General features: G+C 40.9%; 1 long non-coding RNA gene and 1 pseudogene across 1 annotated transcript; one reads left to right on the plus strand and one right to left on the minus strand.

The window, feature by feature from the left end:
- Window positions 1-1,891: 1,891 nt before the first annotated feature.
- Window positions 1,892-3,591, plus strand: LOC110288435 (sentrin-specific protease 2 pseudogene; annotated as a pseudogene).
- Window positions 3,592-4,894: 1,303 nt separating this feature from the next.
- Window positions 4,895-17,949, minus strand: LOC110288434 (uncharacterized). Its single transcript, XR_015048519.1, has 5 exons — window positions 17,893-17,949; window positions 16,696-16,806; window positions 10,971-11,200; window positions 10,463-10,563; window positions 4,895-5,825 (listed from the first exon to the last, which is right to left on the minus strand). It is a non-coding gene; the product is annotated as an uncharacterized LOC110288434 (long non-coding RNA).
- Window positions 17,950-18,006: the final 57 nt, after the last annotated feature.

Consider the following 18,006-nt stretch of genomic DNA (forward strand, 5'->3'; position numbering starts at 1 on the left):
GGAAATAGCAATCACAAGAAAGTCAAACCGTTTCCAGAAAAAAAAATACATTTTTTTCCTTACAGTAAAACATTGGTTTAGATAAATGTGCACATTTTGTTAATATTATTAGTGGAAAAAAAACCAATATGTGTCTCAACTCTTTTCTCACATTTTTGTAAAAATATCTCCATACCTTTGAGAGTAGATCAAAGAAATGCTCAAGGTGGAGAAGGGGCGGGCATTGAAACGGACCAGAGGGTCAAGTGCTTGCTGTTTAATCATGGTGGCAGGAGTTCAGATTCCAGGACCCACATAAAACACCCACCTCTGTAACTACAGCTACAATTGAATTCTGCCTACTGTTTTCTAGGGAGGAGTTCAGGGATTGTGTTATTGTTAGGAGTGAAACTGAAGTTGTGATGTATCTTTCTCAATGGATCCTATTGACAATGGTGAGATTTTATTTATTCTCTTTGTGATTGATCCTTAGTTAATTGGTTCCAGTTTCTCAAGTTTCCTCCAATATTGAAATACTGAACCACACCACCATTCATTTGCTATGAAAGGAAGCTCATCAGGCAGGAAGGCACTCAAAAGATCTAAAAATGGTCCCTGAAACTGATCAAATCCACTGGGCTCCTTCTCTGCCAGAGAGCAATAAGAGCTGAGAGTCCCTCTCAGATGAAAGGAAGCTGAGCTGCCAAGCAGACTCTCAAAAGAGGCACCCTCATACCCGCTGTCTGGAGGAAGTTTAGACCAACTGAGGCACATGGAAAGGACATTCTTGAGCCCTCTGAACCATCTACAGGCTGTGCATTTTCTCTAAGTTCCAGCTTTTGTGAGCTGTAACCCATGCTGGGTGGGCTTTATTGATGCAGCTGTCTTTGAGTCATTTCTGCTCCTGTAAGTAAACCCTCACAAATATTCCTATATGTAAACCCAATAAAACTTATCAGTTCACCAAGTAGGACTTTGGTGATATGAGCACTTTGGTCTGCCCTGGGCTCCTCATGCAGAGGAGAAATACGTTTTGTCACACAACACTACCTAATAGGTTTATAACTGTAAAATTCTATTTACTCTTTGTAATTAGCAAGCATATTGTGTGTGAGAAGATATTTAGAAGGGCACTTAAATTTCTATAATTGACCATAATGGGTCAGTTTCCTAAAAGACACATGTACTAGTCAGGACCAAATGAACTATGCTGAGAGGATTTAGGTAACCCTGTGCTCTGCTGAAGAACTGAGATATGTATCAATACATTCAAACTTGCCACTCTGGAAAGGGAGTGCTTTGAAACCCTGGACCAAGTTGGGGTTGGGGAGGGCTTCCACCCTTCAAAAACATTGCTTAGTGTTCTTTCAGGTGACATCACGCCCAGTAATGGAACCTTGTAGGCTATGCCTAGTGGCAACCCTCTGAGTTAAGCATCATTTTTGAGGTTACCTCCATTGTGGTAGCTGCTAGGTTTAGGCCTGGTGTCTTACTAGTGATTAACTAGGGAGATGAATCCTATTTCGAAGTTTTGGATATTTAGCTGGTTACAGCACCCAAGAACGATACTTATTAGGAAGTGTTCTTAGAACTCCTCTGACTTTTCCAGAGTGAACCCCTGGTGAACTGCCAACCTCTGACTATACAGAAATCGGTCTCCGATATTGACTGCTTAATTATATCCATTCTTTGACTGACCATGACCTGCAAAGTCAACTGTTTATAAAGGAGCCTCATAGGCTCCTGACCTTGTTCCAAACATCTACTGGAAGAAGTGATTCTTTGTACATCAGGATGAACAACCAAAGAGTACCCACCCAGACCAAGGCATAGGGTTATTTCCCTTGGAAATTAGAAAGGCAGTGCTATATTATAGTCAACACACTTGAAAAAGCAATCCAAGAAGTTCTCCATGTGGCAACCTAAACAGTGTGGGTTGGAGAATAAGCCTGAAGCTTCAGGAAAAGGGAAAATGAAACGAAATACCAGGATTAAAGTGGGATAGAGACAGAGTCTGAAGCTTTGGGACAAGGTCCAAAAAGAAATGCCAGGATGGAACAAGGATGATATTTAAAGAGCCCGGCAAGGCTCAGAAGAAGACCCCTCAGGAGACTCAAGACCTAGAGCTTCTGAGAGAACAGCCTAGCAAGTGTCAGGTACATAAACCCAGGGAGAGACTCAAAAACAACTAAAACCCCTAAACTGAAGATCCACCAGAGCAGGCTGTAACTGGGAGGAAGCCTGCTGATGGTGGCAAGGGTCTCAAGCAGCCCTATTCCATCATGGTGGAAAATGAACAAAGCCTCCAAAAGGAAAAGTACAGAAGGGTGCTTCAACACCTTCAGTGCGACCAAGATGTGTGGTCAGACCCACACAAGCCTCACCCAATCCTTATAAACACCTGGAAGTTCAAAGTCAGGAGACAGTCATGAATCAGAAAACATGTCAGAGAGATAGAGAATCATCTACTGTTGTTGTTCTAAAAGAATGTCTTTCACAAGACAAGAGAAAGAAGTGTTCTGAGGAGAAATGTGTTACAGAGAAGAAAGGATGTGTAAAGGGTGAAGGAAGAAGGGGGAATAATTTGGAGCCTGATTTACTGGGAACACAGGCTCAGATCATCCTGGATAGTGACAGAGTCAGTAGCTTACTCCCCAACAAGATGGCAGTACTTGCAGCAGAGGAAAAGCCTCTCACAGACCAAGAAAAGAGCAGAGAAATGGATCAAATCCTTGATATTACAGAGGACGGACATGGAGAAGGAAATTGAGAATGCACTGGGTCCAGGACCCCAAGAGAAAATCCTAAGTTCCAGATTCAAGTTGCAAATCACAAGAGGAGATATCCAGACGCTGGAGAACGGTCAGTGCCTCAATGATGAGGCCATGAACTTCTACATGAACCTTCTGGTTGAGAGAAATAAAAACCAAGGCTACCCGGGTCTTCATGTCTAAAGCATAGCGGTTACAGTTCTGTGAAAAGATAGACTAGAGGCATCAATGTCTTTGAAAAAGAACTCATCTTGGTGCCTATTCACTAGAACATACATTGGAGCCTGGTGGTAATCGATTTAAGAAAGGGAAGTATTGTATACCTCGATTCCATGGGACAGACAGGGAAGTCTATCTGTGAGACCATCTTCCAAATTTTTCAAAACGAGAACAAGACATGCAGGAACATTGAGCTGGACCCTTTGGAGTGGAAGCAGTACAGTGTGAGATCAGAGGAGATTCCTCTGCAACTGAATGGGAGTGACTGTGGAATGTTTACCTGTAAATATGCAGATTGCATTGATAGGAGCCAGCCTGTGACCTTTTCTCAGCAACACATGCCCACCTTCAGGAAGAGGATGGTCTGGGAAATCCTGCACAGTCAATTACTGTAACAACATCCACCTGGTTGCTATGGTCCCCATCCCTGTTCTTTTCCATCCCTGTTTCTAATATACCTCAGGGAGGATGAGTTGAAGAGATTTGAAACAGGTACTGAGCTGCCTGACTGGATGAAACCCACTCTCTTCAATATAGTCCTAACGTGGGATGTGGGACTGATGCCCTAATGCCATCTCTAGGATGCATGCAACTATTGCAAGCTTAGAAACTGCTGCTGCCAACCCACAGGAAACCACAGGTTGAAGAAAAACTGTTTTAATGCTGGATTTAGGCAATCAATTGTATTTTGTATGTTTGTTTTGTGGTTTTTGGTTTGTTTTTGTTGTCTATTTCTGTTTTCTTTTTTTGTTTTTTGATTTTGTCTTTGGTTTTGTCTTTTGTTTTTGATTGTTTGGATGGTTTTTTGTTTTGTTTTGTTTACATTTTTTTGTTTGTGTTTGTGTTTTGGCTTTTGTTTTTTGTTCTTTTTGGTTTTCTGGTTTTGTTTGTTGGTTGTTTTTGTTTGTGGTTTGGATTTTGTTTCTTATTCATTTGTTTTTGTTTGTTTGTGGCTTTATTTTGGTTTTTTTTGTTTGTGTTTTCAGTTTTGTATTTTGTATTTTTTATTTTTTCGTTTGTTCTTTGGGGTTCTGATTTTGTTGTTTGTTGTTTTTTCTATTTGTTTGTTTGTTTGTTTGTTTGTTATATTCTTGTCTTTTTTGTGTTTTTGTTTGGTTTTTTTCTTCTTGGCCCTAACTCACTGTTTTCTTTTCTTCATTTGTAACCGTGGCCATTGTCAAATTCCAATCCTATAGTTCTTGTTTGAACTATTTCTGAAAGGAATGCTCATCAAGGTGCCATTTCCTGTTGAAGATCAGGAGGGACATCAGCAGGAAGAGGCAGAAGCCCTTCACTAGCATCTCTAATGATAGAGTTGTATGCTGTTAAATTGAAGCAGGGGATAGTGATGTGTGGTTTTTTTTCATATTTTTTTAAAAAGCTTGAAAATAGTATAAGAAATGGAATTGAGTTGCACAGACTGATGCTGTTCTGCACCACCATACTCTGCTGGACCTCTACAGGATGTAGAACTGCAGCCAAGCTACGGACTGGACTCCAGGACTCGTACGAAATGCACCATGGTCATTTAAAGACATATTCTTTCCCAGACCTACCTTAGTTTTGGAAGTTGGTTTGAAGTAACTATAATGGCAAAAGTCCATTTCTATCTCAGGTCTCATTGAATACAAACCCCATCTATTGCTGTATTGAATTTTTTTTTGAAAAGTTCCAATTAACTTAAATTTTTTTCTTAAAAAGCTTTGACATATGTTAAGATGAAATTGATTTTTTTCTCATTAGATCAATATTCCCACTGTGGAAAATTGGGTATTTAGTATTTAGAGTTGAAACCACCAGTTATGTAATAATCTAATTTCATGTGATAGTTTGTATTTAACTTTTCTATTCATTATTTTATGGTTGTGTTTATGCAATTTTTACTTAATAAAGTTTAAAGTTATTTAAACATGTCACAAGGTGTGGTGTTTCCTGTTTCTTTTATGGCATAGTAATATGTAATTAGTAATATCACCTGGTTTGTGAGGTGACCTGAGAAGTAGGTGTTGAGGGTGTGACTCACCAGCTTAAGCCTTAGATACATAGTCCATACCAGTGATTGTTACTCTGTTCTGGGCCTCTGCAGTGGAGTAGGAATGTTCCAGAGAGCATCCACTCCTTTATTGTAGGTTGTAGAGGGAGAATATATGTGCTGCTCAGTTGAGCTGTCTCCAGCTGAGATGTAAAGTAGGATCAATGGAGAAATGTATTAATATACAAGGGGCCACTTGTCATTGAAGCTACTCTGCATTACTGTAAATGGGAAGTCAGGCAGGTCCACTCCTGACCCCTATCACAGACCGATACACACACTGGAAAAGGAAACAGGACCTTCATACTTAGGACCAGATTTAGAGCGAGAAATCGTCTCAATTCTCTCTTGTCTATAGTAGCTTGAGGATGTATAGAAAAGATAACACTGAGTTGGGGGAATGTATCAGTTGGCCAAGTACTTGCTAGTAAGTGTAAGTAACCAAGTTGCACCCAGGGCCCCATTATGAGAAGCCATGATGGGTGGCCGTAAGTCAGAAGAGCCCAGGTCCTTTATGGCAGAGAGTTTTTCCATCTTATCTCTTTCCTCCTGCCCAACTCCTCCCTTGGGAGTATCTTTCTTCCTAATCAGCCATTCTTGCCTTTTCTGCAAGGAGAAGTCTGTAATCGATTCCTTGTGGACAGAAGATCCTCGAAATCCTCTGGAAGGTCTTCTGAACCTTGCTATCATCCAATATTAGCAGTGTCTATTTTCAAATGCTTAATGTGTGTGTTGAGAGGTGGCTGATAATCCTCAAGATAGGTGGTAGATGGGAGAGCTTACCCACATATGATGTGTGAGTCTAAGTGTTCAGTCATCAGCACCTGCAAAAGGAAGAAAAACAGAGTTTGAAATGGTAATGCATACATATTGAAAGAAGTTTTTTCATTGTCAAACTGGTAATTAATAAAAACTACAAACAGAACTTTTATCAAGAAAAAAATACAATATATCAATAGACATACCATCTAAATATAAGCACTTAATAACTAAATGAAGTAATGCTACAAATGGGGGGTGGCAGTCTCTAGAGTGATGGCTCAGCAATTAAGAGCAGTGACTGCTTTTCCAAGGTCATTGTTTCAATTCCCAGCACCCACATGTCACAGTTCTCTAAAACTCTAGTCCCAGGAGATCTGACACCCTCACAAAGACATATATGTGGGCAAAACACAAACCATTGCTCATACAATAAAAATGAATTATAATTAAAAAAGGCTGATCATCTTAATTTATTTAGAAACCAGTAACTTATGAAGAAACCACCAGAATAAATGTGTGTCTACACAAAACAGCAAACATGGCAGAGAGTTTTGAGCTAAAAATGAGAAAATTACAAAGACAAAACACGTGAGCGTCTAAAGCTTTATTTCATCCTTGACCAAGGAATCGATAAGAGTATTGTTCAGTTTCCACGTGAATGTTGGCTTTCCATTTTCTATGTTGTTATTGAAGATCATCCTAAGTCCGTGGTGATCAGATAGGATGCATGGGATAATTTCAATATTTTTGTATCTCTTCAGTTCTGTTTTGTGACCAATTATATGGTCAATTTTGGAGGAGATACCATGTGGTGCTGAGAAGAAGGTAAACCCTTTTGTTTTAGGATAAAATGTTCTGTAGATATCAATTAGATCCATTTGTTTCATAACTTCTGTTAGTGTCCATGTGTCTCTGTTTAGTTTCTGTTTCCAGGATCTGTCCATTGGTAAGAGTGGGGTGTTGAAGTCTCCCACTATTATTGTGTGAGGTGCAATGTGTGCTTTGAGCTTCACAAAGTTTCTTTAATAAATGTGGCTGCCCATTTGGAGCATAGATATTAAGAGAAAGCATTTGACAAAATCCAACACCCCTTCATGATAAAAGTTTTGGAAAGATCAGGAATTCAAGGCCCATACCTAAACATAATAAAAGCAATCTACAGCAAACCAGTAGCTAACATCAAACTAAATGCAGAGAAACTGGAAGCAATCCCACTAAAATCAGGGACTAGACAAGGATGCCCACTTTCTCCCTACCTACTTAATATAGTACTTGAAGTTCTAGCCAGAGCAATTCGATAACAAAAGGATATCAAAGGGATACAAATTGGAAAGGAAGAAGTCAAAATATCACTATTTGCAGATGATATGATAGTATATATAAGTGACCCCAAAAATTCTACCAGAGAACTCCTAAACCTGATAAACAGCTTCAGTGCAGTAGCTGGATATAAAATTAACTCAAATATAACAATGGCCTTTCTCTACACAAAGGATAAAAGGACTGAGAAAGAAATTAGGGAAACAAAATCCTTCACAATAATCACAAATAATATAAAATATCATGGTGTGACTCTAACTAAGGAAGTGAAAGATCTGTATGATAAGTCTCTGAAGGAAGAAATTGAAGATCTCAGAAGATGGAAAGATCTCCCACGCTCATAGATCGGCAGGATTAATATAGTAAAAATGGCTATCCTGCCAAAAGCAATCTACAGATTCATTGCAATCCCCATCAAAATTCCAACTCCATTCTTCACTGAGATAGAAAGGGCAATTTACAAATTCATCTGGAAAAACAAAAAACCTAGGATAACTTAAAGTATTCTCAACAATAAAAGAACCTCTGGTGGAATCACCATGCCTGACATTAAGTGGCACTACAGAGCAATCATGATAAAAACTGCATGGTACTGGTACAGTAACAGACAGGTAGATCAATGGAATAGAATTGAAGACCCAGAAATGAATCCACACAGCTATGGTCACTTGATCTTTGATAAAGGAGCAAAAAACATTCCAATGGAAAAAAGAAGGCGTTTTCAACAAATGGTGCTGGTACAAGTGGTGTTTATCATGTAGAAGAATGCGAATTGATCCATTCCTATCTCCTTGTACAAAGCTCAAGTCTAAGTGGATCAAAGACTTCCACATAAGACCAGAGACACTGAAATATATACAGGAGAAAGTAGGGAAAAGCCTCGAAGATATGGGCACAGGGGAAAAATTCCTAAACAGAACAGCAAAGGCTTGTGCTGTAAGATCAAGAATTGATTAATGGGACCTCATAAAATTGCAAAGCTTCTGTAAGGCAAAAGACACTGTCAATAAGACAAAAAGGCCACCAACAGATTGGGAAAGGATTTTTACCAATCCTAAATCTGATAGGGGACTAATACCCAATATATACAAGGAGCTCAAGAAGTTGGACTCCAGAAATACAAATAATCCCATTAAAAATGGGGTTCATAGCTAAACAAAGAATTCTCAACTCAGGAATACCGAATGGCTGAGAAGCACTTGAAAAAAATATTCAACATCCTTAATCATCAGCAAAATGCAAATCAAAACAACCCTGAGATTCCACCTCACACCAGTCATAATGGCTAAGATAAAAAATTCAGGTGACAGCAGATGCTGGCGAGGATATGGAGAAAGAGGAACACTCCTCCACTGCTGGTGGGATTGCAAGCTGGTACAACCACTCCGGAAATCAGTCTGGAGGTTCCTCAGAACATTGGACATAATATTACCGGAAGATCCAGCAATACCTCTCCTGGGCATATACTCAGAGGAAGTTCCAACTGGTAATAAGAACACATGCTCCACTATGTTCATAGCAGCCTTATTTATAATAGCCAGAAGCTGGAAAGAACCCAGATGTCCCTCAACAGAAGAATGGATACAGAAAATGAGGTACATTTACACAATGGAGTACTACTCAACTATTAAAAAGAATGGATTCATGAAATTCTTTGACAAATGGATGTATCTGGAGGATATCATCCTTAGTGAGGTAACCCAATCACAAAAGAAGTCATTTGATATGCACTCATTGATAAATGGATATTTGCGCAGAAACACAGAACACCCAAGATACAGTTTGCAAAACATAAGAAAATCAAGAAGATGGAAGACCAATGGGTGGATACTTCATTCCTCCTTAGAATAGGGAACAAAATACCCATGAAAGAATTTACAGAGACAATGTTTGGAGCTAAGACAAAAGGATGGACTATCCAGAGTATACTCCACCCAAGGATCCATCCCACAATCAGCCACCAAACCCAGACACTATTGCATATGCCAGAAAGATTTTGCTGAAGGGACCCTGTGATAGCTGTCTCATATGAGGCTATGCCAGTGCCTGGCAAATACAGAAGTGGATGCTCACAGTCATGTATAAAATGGAACACAGGGCCCCCAAGGAGAAGCTAGAGAAAGCACCCAAGGAGCTGAAGGGGTCTGCAAGCCTATAGGTGGAACAACAATATGAACTAACCAGTAGCCCCAGAGCTTGTAACGCTAGCTGCATATGTAGCAGAAGATGGCCTAGTCAGCCATCACTGGGAAGAGAGGCCTCTTAATATTGTAAACTTTATATAATCCAGTACCGGGGAATGCCAGGGCAAGAAGCAGGAGTGGATGGGTAGGGGAACATGGCGGAGGGAGGGTATGGGGTACTTTCGAGATAGCTTTTGAAATGTATATAAAGAAAATATCTCTAAAGCAGAAAAATGGATCAGAAATTAAAAAGAAGAGAGAGTGGTATATTTTGTGCTGTTTAGAAATTTAAAATTGATGTGTATCTAAAGACAAGTACTAAGGCAGGAGTGGTGGCAAACACCTTTAGTCCCAGCAGATGTAGGCAAGTCAGACTTTGAGGCCAGCCTGTTGTACAGAGTGAGTTTCAGGGCAGCAAGAGCTCTACAGGGACATCCTGTCTTGAAAATTAAAAAACAATAATCAAAAGACCTCAAAAGGCATGCAATTAAAAAGCAAATAATATTAAAATTCATAGCAATTGTGACTGAAAAATCTCTATTGTCATACAGTGAGGATGTAGATCTCATAAAAGTCAGTAAAATGTTAAGACCTTCCCCTCCCCGAGACAATGAACAAAAATACACAATTGATGAGTAATATGTAAGTAGTCTATAAGCATGGGAAAATATAAACAAACCCAGAACAAAGCAAAGCTTTTCAACCTATACACAGATACGTGTTATCAAACACTTAAAACCATCTGTAGATTTATTTTCTGTGTAGAAGTGTTTTGGCTGCATGTATGTCTGTGTACCACTTGGATGACTGCTACCCTCACAAGTCAGAAGAGGGTGCTGGATCCCTTGGAACTGGAATTATGGGTAGCTGCCATCTGGTCCCTAGATTCTGGGAACCAAACCTGGTTCCTGTGTAAGAGCCACAAGTGATCTTAATGGTAGAGCCAACTCTCCAACACCTCCCTCCCGTTTTTAAAACATTTTTAAAGAATGCACTTGAAAATGCTGAGCTAAGGGACTGGGGGTCAAGCCTAGTGGTAACATGCTTACCCAGCATGCATAGAGCCCTGGGATTGGTCCTCAGCACATATGAACCAGATATGGCTGTGCATTCCTACAAATCCAGCCCTGGGGAGGCAGGGCCAGGGAGATCACAAGTTAAAGCAATCCTCAGGAACACAGAAGGCTGAAACTAACCTGGGGTACATGTGTGTGTGTCTCCCTGACTTTTCAATCAGCAACAATACTGCTATTGATCCAAATACTGCCCACAGATCCAAAGTCAGTAGTGCCAGGAGCTGGAAGACATGAAGGATATTTTTACAGAAAGCTTCAATGGCTCAACTTTGTTCTGATGCCCCAAAATAACTTAAATTGAAACTATTTCTCATACCCTGTGTTGCCAATGCCATTAACACTCTATTAGACTACTAGAGGTGTCTAATATTTAAGACCCTGGCTATATCCAATGCCAAATGGCCCAGAAAGAACATCTGGATTGTTGGACTGTAGGACTTGAAACCCCAAAATATGTCAGGATATTTCAATAACCAAGAAACATCTGGAAACCTGCTGATGTCTCTATTCCCAGGATAAGTCCCTGAGAGCCTCTCCATTGAAACCAAAGACTGCAATGCTATTAATAGCATTGTCTGTGCAAAACAGCACTGAGGCCTAGCAGCTTAAGAGACCCAAGGATGGGTACCTTTGGTGGGACAAAAAGCCGTTTCTTTAAAATGTTTGTGGATGTTCCACTCCACAGGAAGCATGTAGCAGACAGCAAAGCTCAGTAAGAAGATGAAGTTTCCAAACAGCTGTTGTATTGCAGATGGCTCAGTTCCTTCACAGGATGACTCATCATGTTCATGTGGTGTGCCCTTCGATGTAGCTGGCCTTCCTTAAAGGCAATGCAGTCTTTGGAAGAGCAAAGTGGTCCTGGAAGAGTAGACATGCTGTTTCAGTTATGATCGACATGCTCTAGATGCTTGCAGTCTCTACAATACAATCAGTCCCTCATCCTTTTGGAATTTTCCATCATGAGTTGCATTTAGGGTAAGTAGTGATCATTACTGGGCCTGAAAATCCAGCACACTACTGGCCCTGGGTGGATAAAGAGCTTGCTATGCAAGCATGAGGACTTGAGTTTGGATCCTTAGCATTTGTGTGAGAAGCCAGGCATGGCAGCAAAACGAGTGGAGTCCCAGGACTGGGAGGCAGAGATATGGTCAGACAACCTAGTCAGTCAGTGAGCTCCAGGTCCAATGCACAAGGCAAAGAAACATACACTCAGGCCACACACATAAGATAAAAACAAATAAATCTTTAGAAACAAAAGGCAAGATGAAACCTCAAAAAGGGACAATGACAAGTCTTGTAAAAGAGCTTATTTTAAAGCAGGACATGGTGGCCTCTGCCTCTAATCCCAGCATCCAGGACGAAACAACAAAAATGAAATGAAAGAAAACCGGGCTGCTGAGATGGCCTAGCAGTTAAGGTTCCTGCAGCTCTTCTGGAGGATCCTGGTTCAGTTTCCAGTACCCACCTGCTCACTCACAACTGTCTCAAATCCAGCCCATGAGGAGCTGATGCGCTCTTCTGGATTCTGTGTATAAACACATACAGCAAGAAAACACCAGAAACATGAAAACCACAAATAAATTAAAAAATATGAAACAACCCCAGAGGAGATTACTCAGCAGTATTCACCCTTAACTGTACATTTTTGTGCAGTTTTACTCCATGTAATGAAAATGTTCTACATTAGATATCTATTCCTTTGCAATGAGGAACAACTATTAAAAAAACGACTCTGCAAATGACTCTTTATTATCTATCTTGTGCTTGGTCAATTAGCTTTGCCAAAATATGATCTCCGCTCCCTGATTAGGACACAAATATGCTTTCAAATACAGAAAAGTGGGTACAATCTTCTCCTTGCTTACACAGATCAATATTCTCTGCAGTGCTCCCCCGAGGATATGCCATTCACACTCTATGGGGTCCTTGGGAATAAAGCAAGGTCTGCAGCACATCTTGCTGATGCAAACATGGCTTAAATGCTATGTTTACTGCAGCTCAGACACTAGGATATCAGAGGAGCCTGTCAAAACCATTATACAGCAGCTTTCTTTGAGATTTGTCCTGATTTAAAATCTGCCTGCTTTGAAAATTCTTTTCCCTCTCAAAATCGAGGTCAGATCTGAATTCAAGTTTTGTACACTGTAACTCTCAAGCAGTAATAGCCTGAAACCAATACACTCTGGACCAGGTATGCTTTGTCTACAAGGAATCTGCTTACTCAGCTCTTCCTTCTGAGAGTTTATGTCACCCTCTGACATTCGGAACAATGTTACTGTACGTTCATTGAAATCAAAATACCAAACTGACATGAGTTTGATTGATGCTGGTTAATACAAGGGACAAACTGTAAGTCGACCAGAGGCTTGTGAAGTTAGTATATTACAGTTAGACCACAGGATGATGTAGGTAGCATATTACAGTTAGACCAGAGGTTGCTGTTGTTAGCATGTCACAGTTAGACTAGAGGCTTGTGTAGTTAGCATATTACAATTAAACCAGAAGCAGGTGTAGTTAGCATATTACAGTTTGACTGCTCAGACCTACGGGGACCAGCAAGGCTGACCAAGGTATCAATCCCTCTCTGCTTTATTAAAATTCTTTGCTTTACAATTTCCAGTTCCCATCATGCACCTGACACCATGGCATATCAGCATCCTGACCCCATCAGTGTAGAAAAGGGAACTAAACCCTATTCTGGAAAATCCCAAACCCATCCCTGAATTTCCCATCTTGCCTCACTTAACTCACAATTTTCCCCATTAATGTTTTCACATAAGTTGAGGTTCCCAAAATCCCAAGATGTAACTCCTTCAGGAAACCTGAAACAGGCAGGGCAGAGGGAGATGCATACTTTTAATTCCAATACTTGGGAGACAGAAGCAGGCAGGTCTCTATACATTCAAGGTCAGCCTGGTATACAGAAAATTTCCAAGACAGCCAATGTTCTATGGAGAAGCCCTGGCTTAAAACAAAGTCCCTCACCAAAAAGAAACCTGATCCACCCTTGGGGTGGGATCCTTTGTCCTGTAACAATCTTCACCCAAATTCCGTACTTTATCTGGTCTCTGAAGTCTTTCTTTGATGGAGGCAGGGAATACTGGAAAGAGATTTCTCCCTGGTTTCTAACTTTATGGTCTTCCCAGCCTACCCCACACATATACCATCTATGAAAAGTCACTGAAAGTACAAGGTCTAAACTGAAACAGTAAAAACAGCAATCTACAAAGGATACACATAGCCTAGTTTGTTCTGAAATGTGTATTTTCAAGGCTTTGATTGTCGTTTTATTTATTATTAATTTATATGTATGTATGTATTTATTTATTTATTTGAGAAAGGGTGTATTTATGTAGCCATGGCTGTTCTGGAACAGTTATGTAGACCAGGCTGGCCTCTAACTCAGAGATCTGCCAGACTTTCTCCTGAGTGCTGGGATTAAAGTTGTGAACCATGACCACTTTGCTGAATTTTTTCTTTAAAAACTTGTTTATTTTTATTCCATATGCAATGATGTTTTGTCTGTGTGAGGGTGTCAGCTCCCCTGGAACTGCAGATATAGACAGCACTGAGCTGCCATGTGAGTGCTGGGAATTGAACATGGATCCTCTGGAAGAGCAGCCAGGGTTCTTAACCCTTGAACCACTTTGTAGCCCTGAAATGTGTATACTTCATAATGGAATTACTGTAAACAGAGAACTGTCCATACATCAAAGCTGTGTTGATTCATAAGTGATGATCCCTAGATAAAAGAGATGAAACAGAATTCCATCCTTCAGCGAGAAATGGAAAACCATCAGCTTGGTTACTGCGCCAACAGGCATGCACACCCTCATCCTTCTCCTCAGGGAATTCAGCAAAGCTTACCCACTTCCAGTTGAACCCGGGTCCAGTTCCCAGCACTCACGTTCAGCACATACCCCGAAGCCTTAGGGCTCCCCACTCAGTTTGCACCTAAGGTACTCAGAGTGAACCATTTTCTCTGGCTTGGTGTGGCCAGCAGGCTCTGTTACTGTCCAATCATCTTGTGTGATTTCACTCTCTGCTGGAGCAGCCAGCAGCTCTTACTCTAGGGGATCCAGCAGGCTCTGCTACTATCCAATCATCTTGTGTGATTTCACTCTCTGCTGGAGCAGCCAGCAGCTCTTACTCTAGGGGATCTCCCAGCAATCTCCCAAGTACCACTTAGTTTGTGTTAGGATTTTGGTTATAAAGTTATATATCTTCATTAAGTGGGCTCCTGCCACTCTAAACATTCTAATTACATTTTATTCAACTTGATGATTCTTAGGCCATAGAATAACACCCTGTTATAACACTAGAGACTCTTGTTTGTTTCTATGTAACTCTGGCTGACTTGAGACTTGCTGGGATTGGCTTTGAACTTGCTGTGATCTTCCTGCTTCTACTTCTGGGGTGCTAGCGTTCCAGGACTACACTATAATATCAGCTTTTTACAATAAAACTTACCATAAAACAATTTAGTGGTTGAGAGGCAACTTTTATTTTTCAGTAAAACAGGAAAAAAACCCTGCAATAACTACACTTCCCATAAAGAGAAAAAAATGGTATATTATGAAATGTGCATGTTTTGTTTTTCTTACACAGGGTCTCACTCTTCAGCACTGTCTGGCCTGAAACTTGCTATGTAGCTCAGAATTCACAGAGATCTGTGTGCCTTAGTCTCCTCTTGAACGATGGGACTAAAGGCACATGCCACTAGGCACAGCATAAAATATTCTGATTTTTATATGGGTGATAATTGAAATGGTTTATTTCAAATTGACTTGTATTCCTATAATATTTCAAAATACAGGACATAGCAAAGTGGCTAAAATAAAATCTTAGTGTTAGATATTGAAATGTTATAGAATTTTTTTAATAGAAATGACTACTAGTTTTAGATTCAAAATGCTATTGAAAGAAGGAATGCGTTAGTCTTGTAATTTCCTTCTTTCTTCCCTTCTTTCTTTCCTTCCTTCCTTTCTTTTTTTCTTTCTTTCTTTCTTTCTTTCTTTCTTTCTTCCTTCCTTCCTTCCTTCCTTCCTTCCTTTCTTCTTTATAGTCTTCTGTCTTAGGGTTTCTTTTATCGTGAACAGACACCATGACCATGGCAACTCTTATAAAGGAAAACATTTCATTGGGACTGGCTTACACTTCAGAGGTTTAATAAATTATCATCATGGCAGGAAGCATGGTGGTACGCAGACAGACATGATGCCAGAGAAGAAGCCAAGAGTTCTATATCTGCATCAGCAGGCCAGGGGAAATGAGTACCACAATAGGCCTGGCTTTGAGCATCAGGCTTCAGAGCCTGAACCCAGTGACACATTTCCACCAACAAGGCCACACTTCCTAATAGTGCTGCTTACTCCCTATGAGCTTATGGGTACCACTATTTTTCAAATTGCTGCTCATTTATTCATTCTTTCTTTCTTTCATTTTTTCATTCTTTCTTTCTTTGATACAGGGTCTCTCTATGTACTCCAGGTTGTAGTGAAACTTCCTATGTAGCCCAGACTGGCCTCAACCTCATAGAAATCCCTTTTCCTTTGCCTCATGTGTGCCAGGATTAAAGGTGAGCTCTAACATGTCCAATGGTGCAGTATTCTTAATGGACAAGTCAAGCCTGAAACACCCACATTGGACACAATGGAAAAAAAAAAGGATTATTGTTCTAGAAAATAATAATTAACTGTGTACCCAACACTTCCTAGAGGGCCTCAAAAAAAAAAAAAAAAAAAAAAAAAAAAGGTCTCAACTGAGTAATACTGAGTAATTAGCTGTATAAAGCTGGGCTGTGGGCATGTATCTGAGAGCTTGTCTTCATTATCTTAATTGATACAGGAGAGCTTACCCCATTGTGGGTGGCATTATTCCCTGGGCAGGTGGTCCTGGGCTGAACAAGGAAGCTACCTGTGCATGGCTGGAACATCTTTTCTCCATGGGTCTTCCCTCCAGGTTCCTTTCTGCCCTGAATTTATTCAAACATGAATGTGACCTAGACATGTAAACCAAACACACCTTTTCTTCCCTAGGCTGATGTTGGTCAGAGTGTTTTATCACAGCAACAGAATGGAAACTAGGACATGTATGTTTAAGAAGAAGTTAGAATAAGGCAAAAGTAAAATAGGCTATTAGGTTTCTTTGCAAGTTACAAAAAGAAAATAGAGCCAGGCATGGTGGCGCCATCCTTTAATCCCAGCACTTGGGAGACAGAGACAGGTGTATTTCTGAATTCCAGGACAGCCTGGACTACAAAGTGAGTTCCAGGAAAAAAAAGAACAGATTTACTCTTTTTTAAAATAATATTTCCATACCAATTATATTATATAGCTTATATTTAAACATACCCAGATAAACAATATAGAGGTTCAGAAACAAGTTTTCAAGTACATCTGTTTTTCTTCAGTGCTGGGACTGAATCCAGGGCCTCACATATGGGGAGCCAGCACTCTGCCAACCTACAATACCAGTACAACAAAAAACGTTCCAATTATGAAAACGAAAAGATAAAAACAAAATATCAATTCTAGAGGGATGTAAAGCACATATTTCAAAGCAGAACATGATTAAGTTCGGCTGCTTCTAGCTGGTAATTTCCAAAGTAAAACCTGTGGCCCAACAAATCTGTGAGTCTCACTTTCACATAGCTATGGCACAGAGCGCCACCTACTTGAAGTTCCTGACTGAATTAGTAAACTCACTTTTAATTTAAACTTGAGGAGTTTAACACCAACGTTTGAAACTTTAAGGGATTTTACAATTCATGGACGTATAGTTATTTGTTTCTTGTTCCCATACAGATCATTTTCATCATTTCCCGTCAGAACCATCGTAGCCTCACCACAAACGTTAGGGCTTCCATATCTCTCTGTTTTTCCACTACCTCTCTGCAACATCGCATCATGCCTTCCATTCCCTCCCACCCTAGGTGAGTCTTGACCTGGGTGCTGAGAATGAAACCCGGGTCCTGTGCAAGAACAGATGCTCTTAACCTCGGAGCCAACTCTCCATCAGCCTCCCACACTAGGATCCGCACCTTCCAAATCTCACTGAGGGACTTCAACTCTGACCCCCTGAGCCCCCGTGAGTTTCCGGAGCTCGGCTGGGTGGGTGGGAATGTGGTGCCCTGGGTAGGGATTGATCCCTTTGCTCAGTGCCTGCCCGGAGGGGTTGGGAAACAGCACCCACAGCTCCTCCCTTCCCTGCCATGGCCTAGAGCGACTAGCTTGGGCACTGGCCACAGACAGAGTCTGGCAGTTCTAAGCCTCAGCCTAAGCTGACCACTGAACCCAGGGCTCCTCCTCTCAAACTTTGTTAAGTTTATCCCTCAGTTGTTCCACCTCTCCTGAGCAACAAGCACCGCCCTCAGACTGCTGGCCCACGCCCGGGCTCCGCCTTTTGCGCTCATAAGTTCTGCCCTGGTCCTGTTGCTCCACACTCGGACTCCGCCTCTCACGCTCCAAGTCCCGCCCTCAATCTAATTGCTCTACACCTGGACTCCGCTTTCTGCGCTAAGCCCCGCCTTCAGCCCAATTACTACAGACCCGGGCTCCGCCTTCATGGTTTCTAACTTCTGCCCTCATAACTGTTGCTCCCCTCTGGGCTCCGCCTCTCGCGCACCAAGCCCCGCCCTCAGCCTATTTCTCCACATCCGGGCT

The sequence above is a fragment of the Mus caroli genome, unplaced genomic scaffold, assembly GCF_978045245.1.
Source record: "Mus caroli unplaced genomic scaffold, Mus_caroli_1 scaffold_9, whole genome shotgun sequence".
In the NCBI taxonomy this organism is placed as follows: domain Eukaryota; kingdom Metazoa; phylum Chordata; class Mammalia; order Rodentia; family Muridae; genus Mus; species Mus caroli.